The sequence below is a fragment of the Monodon monoceros genome, unplaced genomic scaffold, assembly GCF_005190385.1.
Source record: "Monodon monoceros isolate NGI ecotype Baffin Bay Population unplaced genomic scaffold, NGI_Narwhal_1 Super_Scaffold_2, whole genome shotgun sequence".
NCBI classification, from domain to species: domain Eukaryota; kingdom Metazoa; phylum Chordata; class Mammalia; order Artiodactyla; family Monodontidae; genus Monodon; species Monodon monoceros.
The window spans coordinates 57046486-57058258 of record NW_021703776.1 but is presented as its reverse complement, the minus strand read 5'-3'; positions in this window follow the sequence as shown (position 1 = coordinate 57058258).

The following is an 11773-nucleotide window of genomic DNA, read 5'->3' as shown; positions in this document are numbered from 1 at the left end:
GTACAAAAAACAAGATGTTAGAAAAATGTGTACATTGTGCTTCTGCTTGAGTAGAAACAAGAACACACACACATGTGCATCTGTGAAACTTATTCTGTGGTTGACTCTGGAGAGGTTGAATGATGTCTGAAATGAGATGGACATTTTCTTTGTCTTTTTACACTGCTTGAATTTTACCATATGCTTGCTTGTAAAAATTGTTTTTAAGCTTTAAAACATTTGGAAAATGAAACAAAATTAAAACTAACTCACCTTTTCACTTAGGATACTTTTGCCCAAAAGTAACAGAAAACCAGACTCCACTTAGTTTTTATTGGCTCATGTAACTGGGAATTCATTGGTTCACATAATGGAAGTCTGGAGAAGGGTGGGCTTCAGGTTCAGCCTAGTTCAGCCTGTTAGGACTGTTTGTCGGATTCATCTTCACACTGGCTTTCTTATGGCAAAATGCTGCCTTCCCATATGCTCTCCTCAATGTCCAAAGAAAGAGTATTTTTTCCTGTGATTCTCTTGCAAGAACAAGGAAAACTCTTTCTCAGAAGTTTCTGCATGTCTCTTCTCATTTCTTATCAGCCCAAACAGGTTTACTATGTTCTTCCTGAACCAGTCCCTGGGGCCAGAGGTATGCCATGTGCAGATCAGCTTAGGCCTGGGTTCAAGCACCAGTAAGTATAACAAGGGACATAGTATCATCCTTAATTCAAAACAGTTTTTCTCTGGAGTTGGGTGTGACGGTTTCCCCTGACGTACATGAAAAAGAGTCTTACTGGTACGCAAATTAGGATGCTGTTAGGAAGGGGAGAGAAGGAAATGGAGATGGGTGTCTTGCAGGAAAACAACAATGACCATTACTCCCACCCTAATCTTCCTCAGTGCTATTACAAAAGCCTTTTTACTATTGCCTTCCCCAAATTATTCTAACTCATAAAATTATTGTCAAGGAAAATAAATTAGTCTTCTGCAGCAATGCAGTAAAGCCTGGCCATAATAATCATGATATATCCTTTGAAAAGATATAATTTAGGACTTCCCTTGTGGTCCAGTGGTTAAGACTCCATGCTTCCAAGCAGCAGGCACGGGTTCAATCCCTGGTTGGAGAAGTTCCACATGCTGCATGGCCAAAAAAAAAAAAAAAAAGATGTAATTTATAGGAAGCTCTCCCATTTGATATAGAATAGGTCATTTGTTAGATTATCCTATTACTTAGAATACAATCCTCGGGGGAATAGGACTATATCCTTCAAGAATGTCAGGCTTGGAGAGAATATAGAATAATGCTCATCATGATGTATGTACAATAATTATAAACTCCAAAATGGAATTCATTAGACTTAACTTTCCCTCACTAATGATTGACTGAAAAGAAACAATGTAAACGTAAGGTAGATAGCTAGTGGGAAGCAGCCACATAGCACAGGGAGATCAGCTCGGTGCTTTGTGACTGCCTGGAGGGGTGAGACAGGGAGGTTGGGAGGGAGGGAGACGCAAGAGGGAAGAGATATGGGAACATATGTATATGTATAACTGATTCACTTTGTTATAAAGCAGAAACTAACACACCATTGTAAAGCAATTATACTCCAATAAAGATGTAAAAAAATTACACACCAATAAAGTTGGAAAAAATAAAAAGTAAAAATAAAACACTAGTGCTTAGGAAATCTAATGGAGGCAGAAGCAGTAAAGGGTAGTTTTCTGGGAATAACATCACAGATTTTCTGTAAAATACAGATTTTGACTGGTTACAAAGTCAAGGAGGAATGCTTTTGTTCTGAAGATATAAACTCTCTTCTAAATTGAGCTGTTACTGGAAGTTAGAATTTTTTTGTTGCTGTTGTATTGCTTTGTGTTTTCATGATTATTCTGCTTGCATCTCCCTTGTTAAACCTTTGATTTGGGGAAGAGTGCCATTACTGGAAATGAGTTTAGAGAATTATTCTCAAAAACAGAAGGAAATGGTTCTCACCTAAATATTAAGAAATAATCTCTATACTGATGTACTAACAGAATTATAATTCAGGGATAATAATTCTATGAAATGTAATTAAACACACCATATATTTTTTTTTCTTTAAAAAAGAAGAAACAGTGTAAAAGTTATAGTAAGAAACCCACAAAAAGCCTGACAAATAAGCAACAGAATATTTCCTTGCTAATAATAGAATCAAGTTAAAATACTATGGACATTCTGTTTCTTCCAGATCTAAACCAATTTAGAGTAAATATTGGTATTCTCAGGGGAAGGAACAGCAATCCCGAACATTCTGGCTTATCTGTTTCTCATAGTATGCCTAGCAAAAATGATATTCCTGAGTGACTGCAGAGTGCAAGTAAACCTGACAATTTTATGTGCACCATCTACAAAACAGTTATTGTTTCGCCATATTTCAGACTTCAGAGTCCAATTGTGTAGGTCTCAAAAAGCCTAAAGTTTCTCCAGAACTGCATGGAATTCTTATAGGTAGGTTGCTGGAGAGGTAATCGAAGTGAATAATGAGTGAAACCCATAACTGTAGTGGATATTTAAATACTGGGTGAACAGAGTCATAGAAAAATTTCATAGTGTGAAGGCTGCTCTATTAAGGATAACTGCCCTATTAATAAGATGGCCTGAATCTGAAATAGTCTGGTATTTGGTTCATGGGTTCTTGGCCGTGAGTTTAGAGGTGATGAGAAGTAGACTTGGACCTGTATTTGAAATGCCTATGGAGGTGTTACAAGTCTGGTGCCCCCCAAGGGTTCTGTAGAAAAGGAGTGTATTTGGTAGTCTGTACCATTCCACCACATTTTGCAGGTGCGTGATGCAGGGGTATCTTGCAGGCACATGGTTGAGTGTCCAGTGCTGTGTGAACAGACACAGGTGATATATAAACTCTCTTCACCCATAGCCCCATCACCCTGAGATGGACACAGAGAAAAAGGAAGATTTATGATTAAATTGCATGACTAGCAGGCTTAGGGGGCAGGAAAAGGAACAAAATAGCTCCTCGGGGATCACTGACTTATCTTTTGGCTGAGAGTATCCTTTGCATTTGTCTGATTAATGAAAGAAGTTATGTTGCATATGCGACTATTAGAGTCCCTAATGAGTCAAATTAGTTCTCTTGAAAAGTCCCCAGTGGCCCTATCAGTTTGCATCCTGGCACAGCAGAAAGGTCTGGATCCAAGCTTGTCTGCAGGGACATGTAAATGTAACTGGCTGTAGTTGCACAGGAGGCCTTCCTTATTCCCAGTTCACAGTGCTAACTGTCAGGGTGTTCCCAGAGTTCTGCCGAACATGGACAGATGTAGGAATTTTCTTTTGGTGGCACTGGATGAGGTTTGCTAATCCTTCTGAGTTCTCAGGACTACAGAGGTTTTTGAATGGCTAATCTGGGATGGGATAGCTTTCTGACTTCTTGGTCTCAAAGCACATTCAAACCTAAAATTAACCATTGGAAGAATTAAGCCTTGCCCTTAATTTCTAAGGGCAATAGCTGTTCAGGGTTTCATTCTGAACTTACTAAGTATGTCATTCTAACATACTAACATGAAGTATGTCTTTAGGGGTTAAAGGTGAACTTCATGGTGAGGAGCTACTTTTCTATCCTAGTAATTATGTTCACGTGGCATTAGACTGTGTGAAAGTACTGAACATATATCAGGGCACCTGCCCAGGCATTTTCCTCGGACAGAGGCATTGGAAGCATCAGTCTCTATTACCCCTACCAAGGGGTAGAGTACATTACAGCATCTCCAGCCTCCTGACTGTTCTGGCAGTAGCTAGATTCTGAGTGACCTCTTGGTCTTTCTCTTGAGTTGCACTGTCCAATACGGTAGCCACTGGCCACACGTGGCTGTTTTTAAAAAAGTTTTTATTGAAATATCATTGATTTACAATGTTGTGTTAGTTTCAGCTGTGCAGTAAAGTGATTCTTTTTTTTTTTTTTTCAGATTCTTTGCCATTATAGGTTATTACAAGATACTGAGTATAGATCCCTGTGCTATCCGGTAGGTCCTTGTCACGTGTAGCTATTGAGCACTTGAAATGAGATTGATCCAAATTGAGATGTGCTGTAAGTATAAAATAGACCCCAAATTTCAAAGATTTTGCATGATAAAAGAATGGAAATATCTCATTAATAATTTTTAATATTGTTCCTATGAGGAAATGATTTTTTAATATTGGTTATGTAACATTTATTATTAAAATTAATTTCACTTGTTTCTTTTGCTCTTTTAAAATGTGGCTACTAGAAAATTTACAATGACATGTGGCTCACATCATACTTCTTTTGCACGGTACTGCTCTTGAGGAAAGTCAGGGAGATGGTTAGACTATTGAAAGTGTGTCCAGAGCCTAGAAAATCCGAAATCTATGACTCTTTCTCATGTCTGAGGAGGTTCCCTCGGCATTCAAGGCATCTACAAGTGAATTTCTCAGGACTGGCCCAGAGATGAATATTCTGCCACCATTTCATTCCAGGACTTTCAGCACCTCAGCTCATGCGAGGCAAGATCCAGGGAGCAAAGAAGTTTATTAATCCAGAGAGTCATAAACATATTCTTAATTAATGCAAGAAAACAGTAGTAATATTTGTAACCAGTACTCAAACAGCTTGAATTGGGTTTGGAAAAATGTTTTTATTTGGGCATGAGAGACATGCCCAAGGCTCTATCCTCCTTGGAGACCCAACTCTCTGATGAGCCTTTCGGGGCCCATTAATACTGGCTGAGAAGGAGGTTAGTGGATAAAAGTGCCCTATGGTCACTGTGTGCAGTCACAGAATTCCTGAAATACAGTCTCATTCTCCACAAGGAGCATGGGACACCGGCAGTCTGATTTGAATTGAGGAGGGAGCCCTTCTTCAAGAACAGCTGGCTGTGTGTCATGGGGACAATATCCACAGAAGCCAGCCTCAGCCACAGATGCACTTCTGAAAGGTTGCTTGGGTCTGTGTCAGTCACTTAGGAGACATTAGACTTTGGCAGGCACCAAAGAAGCTGGGGTAATGGATAAAGTGAGGCCCAGAAAATTGTCATGGCACTGGCTTTCCAAGACAAGCACACATCTCAATGACCAGTCTCAGCCTTTCTTCCCTGAAATATCCTTGCCATGCTGTGGGGGTATCTGGAGAGCACTTGCCAGCCTTGGCTCTGTATCTTCAAGAATTTAATTCAGCTATGGACCAGGAGGGGTACCCTTGGGCACCGGCAGCATTTGGGATCAATCACCTCGGATCAAAACCCTCAGTGGACTTTACTTCAATCAGGTTCCTGCTTGTTTTCCCATTTCTGGTTTTCTTTCTCATTCACTGTCCAGCATAGACCTTTGGACTTGACAGTTATGTCTGGAAGCTCCAGCTTCAGGCTCTTGGCCCTCCCTCAAGGACTTTGCCTTAGACCTGTTCTACCAGATCTCCTTTATTTGTACGTCATCAGTTATTTATTTATTTTTTAAAATTTATTTATCTATTTATTTATTTATTTTTGGCAGCATTGGGTCTTCGTTGCTGTGCGCAGGCTTTCTCTAGCTGCAGCGAGCGGGGCCTACTCTTTGTTCCAGTGCGCGGGCTTCTCATTGTGGTGGCTTCTTTTGTTGCGGAGCACCGGCTTTAGGCACGTGGGCTTCAGTAGTTGTGGCACGTGAGGACAGTAGTTGTGGCACACAGACTTAGTTGCTCTGTGGCATGTGGGATCTTCTGGGACCAGGGCTTGAACCCATGTCCCCTGCATTGGCAGGCAGATTCTTAACCACTGCGCCACCAGGGAAGCCCAACAATGTGGTTTATGTTGAACACCTTCTAGAGTCTGGAATTTTGTGTTAGGCAGAGAGCACCTCTGTGACCAGCTCCCAATGAAAACTCTGGGCACAGAGTCTCTAATGAGTGTCTCTGGTAGATAACATTCTACATGTGTTAAATGCTGGGGAATTAAGCATGGCCTATGCGACTCTACCAGCAGAGGATTCTTAGAAGCTTGTTCTTGGTTTCCTCTGGACTTTGCCCCATGTGCCTTTTACTCTTGCTATTTTGCTTTGTATCTTTTTTGTGGAAATGAATCATAGCCATGAGTATGACTGTATGCTGAGTCCTGTCCTTCTAGCGAATCCCTAAACCTAGAGGTGGTCTTGGAGATCCCTTGACACATGAGGTAATATACTGAACCCACTAGAGGAAGACTTGAATGTAAATGAGTTTTGGTTTGATTTTCTCTCTTAAAGAGTTAGAAGTTGGTAGAGACACGGATGTAGAGAACAAACGTATGGACACCAAGGGGGGAAAGTGGCAGGGAGGGAGGGTGGTGGGATGAACTGGGAGGTTGGGATTGACATATATACACTAATATGTATAAAATAGATAACTAATAAGAACCTGCTGTATAAAAAATAAAATAAAATAAAATTCAAAAAAAAGAAAAAGATTATAAAAAAAAAAAAAAAGAGGTAGAAGTTGGAACTCTTCGATACACCTCACATTTCAGAATGCGGTTGGGAGACCCAAAGCACTAAAGCTGGGACTAACAGTATGTGGAAAATTGACAGATGATGTAAACTTCTCAAAATACACCTGCTAGGAAAGGTACACTCAAGATAGGTCAGTGGAGGAAGGCCAAGGAAGTTTTGGAGGATTCAGCATGGCAGAAAGACACATAAATCAGAGGCAGGACCCTCCTGGACCAGAATCCAAGCCCATGTCCTAGAAAAGGAAATAGAGGGACAAGGGCTGGTCTTGTCCCAGTCACAATGACAGAGTAGGTTAAAACCAGGAATTCTGTTGAAACAAAACAAAACAAAAAACTAGTATCAGTACAAGGAAAAACTTCTTTCTTAAGAAATACTGTTCTTGGGACTTTCCTGGTGGCATAGTCATTAAGAATCCGCCTGCCAATACAGGGGACACGGGTTCGAGCCCTTGTCCGGGAAGATCCCACATGCTGCGGAGCCACTAAGCCCGTGCTCCACAATTACTGAGCCTGCGCTCTAGAGCCTGCAAGCCACAGCTACTGAGCCAGTGTGCCACAACTACTGAAGTCCACGTGCCTAGAGCCCATGCTCCACAACAAGAGAAGCCATTGCAATAAGAAGCCTGCACACCGCGACGAAGAGTAGCCCATGCGCAGCAACAAAGACCCAAACGCCGCCAAAAATAAATAAATAAACAAATAAATGTATAAAAAAGAAAAAAGAAATACTGTTCTTGATAAAGCTGCAGTCAGAAGTTATTTTAGGGACAAAATGTTCACAAATAGAAGATTAAAAAAGGATAGAGGGAGTTATTATGAAGTATTTTCATTTTTTTCCCTAGAAAATGCAAGTCGTTTATGTATTTCTATGGATAGGGTGAATTAGGTTTAGCACAAAATATTTTTAAATTATCAAATGTTCAAAAATATACTAGGCCTCATTAGTTTTACTATCTCACAGGAAACCAAGGTTTAATTTCCTAGTGAGAAGGCAGACCCTGATTTTTTGAGAGACATAATATGAAAATGGACTTTGGAATCAGAAGCCTGTTTTTAGTTCTAGGTCTTGCTGCTACCTATGTGATCTTGGACAGATTAATAAACTCCTTACACCCTAAACATCTCATCTTAAAATGCAAATAATAATTATAATTACTTCATAGTGTTGTGAAAGGGCTACTTAATCCATATAAAGAAAAGAATTCACAGGGCCTGGTATATAGTATATGCTCAAGAAATGGTAGATGTTATTATTGTAATACGACATACTTCTTGTGCTCTTAGAAAGTGAGTTTATAGGATGTTCTAAATACTTGAGGGCTATAAAGATATGCCCTGCTAACTTGTAAATGAGATAAAATAAAACCTCTAAGAATTTAGAGCCATAAAATGAATAAAAAATGAATCACCCAAAGGATAGCTTGAAGACTCAGAAAATTTCAGTATAACCAGTTTGAAGTCATTACCATATCTTAAGAATGTGTCAGTCAAAAACAGTGTTTGTTCATCTGCGGGAGGATAAAACAGTAGTTCCAGGCCTTTAGGCTTTATGACTCAGTTTTTAAAAAAAAAGGAGGATCTGATGAAGTGCTGCCAACTTTTCAATTTACCACAGACCGGCATGAAAAAGATCCACCAGTCTGCTGCCACCATCATGGCAAAAAAGAAAAGAAGTTTACCACCGAAAATTAATAAATACCATATTCTCAGAACAAACACAATTGTTCCCAGAAAGTCCACTAATCCAGGGAGATATTTTTTTCTTTTCTTCCAAAACAGGTGAAAATCTCATTAAAGACAAGCAACACTCTCTTGGACCAGCCCTTGGGATAAGAAAAGAAGGATCACAGAGGGAAACATTGGTAGTGCCTGTTCTCCAGGGAAAAGGAAGCCTTACTGTCGGTCTCTGACCTTTTCCTTGTCCCAGTTGCAACACCATTTTTTTTTTTTTTAAATAAACTTATTTATTTATTTAGTTTTGGCTGCGTTGGGCCTTTGTTGCTGCGTGCGGGCTTTCTCTAGTTGTGGCGAGCGGGGGCTACTCTTCACTGTGGTGTGTGGGCTTCTCATTGTGGTGGCTTCTCGTGTTGCGGAGCACGGGCTCCAGGCGCACGGGCTTCAGTAGTTGCGGCACACGGGCTCTAGAGCACAGGCTCAGTAGTTGTGGCGCACGGGCTTAGTTGCTCCGCGGCATGTGGGATCTTCCCAGACCAGGGCTCGAACCCGTGTCCCCTGCATTGGCAGGTGGATTCTTAACCACGGCACCACCAGGGAAGTCCGCAACACCTTTTCTAATGCGAAGGTAAATATAGGAGACTTAGGCATCTGATTTTGAGTACTTCCTGTCACTATGGTCACAAGGTTGAAAGGACATTCACTAGACATTTGATTCATTGGTTTCTCCTTGTTTTGATTTCATGCTCATGAAGCAACCTTCTAAGTTCCATATAGGTCTGCCTACAGAGAGAGAATGAGTTGATTCCATGAACTTTAAACATTTCTGAAATGGCTTTTGATAACTTGGATTTCTATGTAGTTTCATCACAGGGGAGAGAATGTGTTAATTATGCTTACAGGACTGTTGCTGTTTTATTTCTCCCAGTAAATTAATAAATTTGCATTCAGGTGTCTACTTTGGTCTCTTGTGCATTTTAGACTTGTCCCAGTGTCTCGGGGCCTGATCACTGCTAGACACTGAGAAAAGGAAATTTCTAGGTTGTGGAGGCATCTGGTTTTCTTGTAGATAATACCATATATTACTGTTCCATTTTCAGAGTCATGTCTCTCTACTGATGTTTACAAGGAACACGTAAAGTATGACAGTGGATTTATGAGTCAAGGTACAAACTAAGCTGCTGCAATAAAGACATTCCAGAATATAGTCACTTCAAGAGTCTAGGGTAAGAAGTCCAGGGCCGGCCTCGTGGTCCTGCTCCACAAGAGCAGAGGCCCAGGTTTCATGTAGAGACCCAGGTTCATTCCATCTTGTTTCACCATCCCCTTGGCTGTTCGTCTTTATCCGCACGGTGGAAACCAGCCCCCTCCATGTCTGGGGAAATGAGAAAGAAAACATCCAGGGCAAGGGACTGCAACTTTAAGGAAAACCCCTAGAAATGCGCATGTCACTTCCACTCTTATCCTGTTGGCCCCAATTTAGTTACACAGCCATAACTGGCTGCAAAAGGGACTGAGAATGTTCTGCTCAGTTTTATGCCCTGTGACCAAAAACATACAAAACACTGATTTCTTTGAATAATTTGTCAGAATCTGTAAATGATCCCTGTGAAATGTGTCCTACCTGTTAATTCGTTAAAAATTTACATTGCTGGGACACACTATGGTCTTGTGGCTTAGTTTTTAAAAATTAGCTCAAGTTGTTCCTTTTTTTTGCGGTACGCGGGCCTCTCACTGTTGTGGCCTCTCCGGTGCGGAGCACAGGCTCCGGATGCACAGGCTCAGCAGCCATGGCTCCTGGGCCCAGCTGCTCCGTGGCATGTGGTATCTTCCCGGACCGGGGCACTAACCCATGTCCCCTGCATCGGCAGGCAGACTTTCAACCACTGCGCCACCAGAGAAGGCCCAAATTGTTCCTTTTTAAAACTCTTTTAAATTACAAAATATACCTACAAAAGAGTGTACGATATATATATAACAACATAACAATAACCTTATTATTGTTTAAAGAAGAATAATAAAATGAATACTGGTATCTATCATGAATCTTAATAAATAGCATTTTGCTAATAGTTTGGCCAGTCCCAGTGTACCTCCCAGTCACCTCTGCCTCCCCTTCCTCCCAATCAGAGGTAACCTCTACCCTGAAATCTGTGTTAATCATTCTTTTGCTTTCATATAGTTTTACTACCTGTGTATATACTCATAAAAAGAAACACTTTCTGTTCTGCCTGTTTTGAGCTCTATATAAAGTTATCTATTCTTTTGTGTCTCTCTCTACATTGCTTTTGAGGGTCATGCATGTTGACAAGAACAGCTATCTTCCATTCATTCTCACTGCTGTAATGACTTTCCATTTTATGCCCAGACCACAGTATATTTACCTGTTCTGTTGGGTTGTTTCCAGTTTTTTGCCATTTGGAACAATGGTGCTGTGGTCTTAGTAGGGCTCCTAATGAACATATAAGTGCTTTTCTCTAAACTAAATTTTTAAGAGTGGAAGTACCAAGTTTGTGCAACTTTACTAAGTAATATCAAATAATTTTCCAATGTCATTGACTAATTTACACTCCTTCTAGCTGTGTAAGAAAGTTCCTGTTGTTCCTCTCTTCATCATAATTTAATATGCATTCCATGATTATTAATAAAATGTCTGTTTATAATTTTCACCTTTTTCTGTTCTATTGGTTGCTTATGCTTCATGTTGCCTTGTGGAATTTCTAAAAATGTACTTTGGTGGTTTTACATGTTGCAAATATCTTTTCCCAGTGGCTTGTTTTTTCATTTTCTTTTTGGTATCTTTTGATAAACAGATGTTCTTAATTATAACGCTGTTGAGTATATTAATACTTTTCTTTATTGTTTGTGCTTTTGTGACTTGTTTAAAAATTCTTCCTTATCCCAAAGTCATAAAGACATCCTTCTATATTTTCTTTTTTTTTCTTTATGGCCGTGCTCAAAGCGCAGAGTCCTAACCACTAGACAGCCAGGGAACTCCCTCATATTTTCCTCTAATAACTTTAAAGTTTTGCCTTCCATATATAAGCCTTTGGTTTGTCTGGAATTGAGTTTTGTGTACAATGAGGTAGAGAAGGTGAAGAAAAGCAGAGAGAAGAAAAAATATCTATAATCCTACTTTTTTCCCCTATGCATATATGTATACATTTAATAAAATACAAAATTATAAAATATTGCAATAACAGTTTTGTGTCCTGATTTTTTTCACTTAACATTATATTATGAGACTTTTCTTATACTATACTACTAAAAATTCTTAGGAAACAATATTTTAAATGTTTTCATAAACATTCATAGATGTATTCTAGTTATCACTAGATGTTATTCTAGTTAGAATTAGGTTTATCTGCAAGTGACCCAAATCTCAAAATAACAGTGACTTTGAAAAAGACAGAAGTTGCAGCAACATGGATGGACCTAGAGAATATTATGCTTAGTGAAACTAGTCAAAGACAAACGCTTTGTGGTATCACTTACATGTGGAAACTAAAAAATAATACAAATGATTCTATATACAAAATAGAAACAGACTCACAGATGTAGAAAACAAACTTATGGTTACCGAAGGGGAGAGGGAGGGGAAGAGGGACAAATTAGGAGTGTGGGATTAACAGATACAAACTACGATAGATAAAAT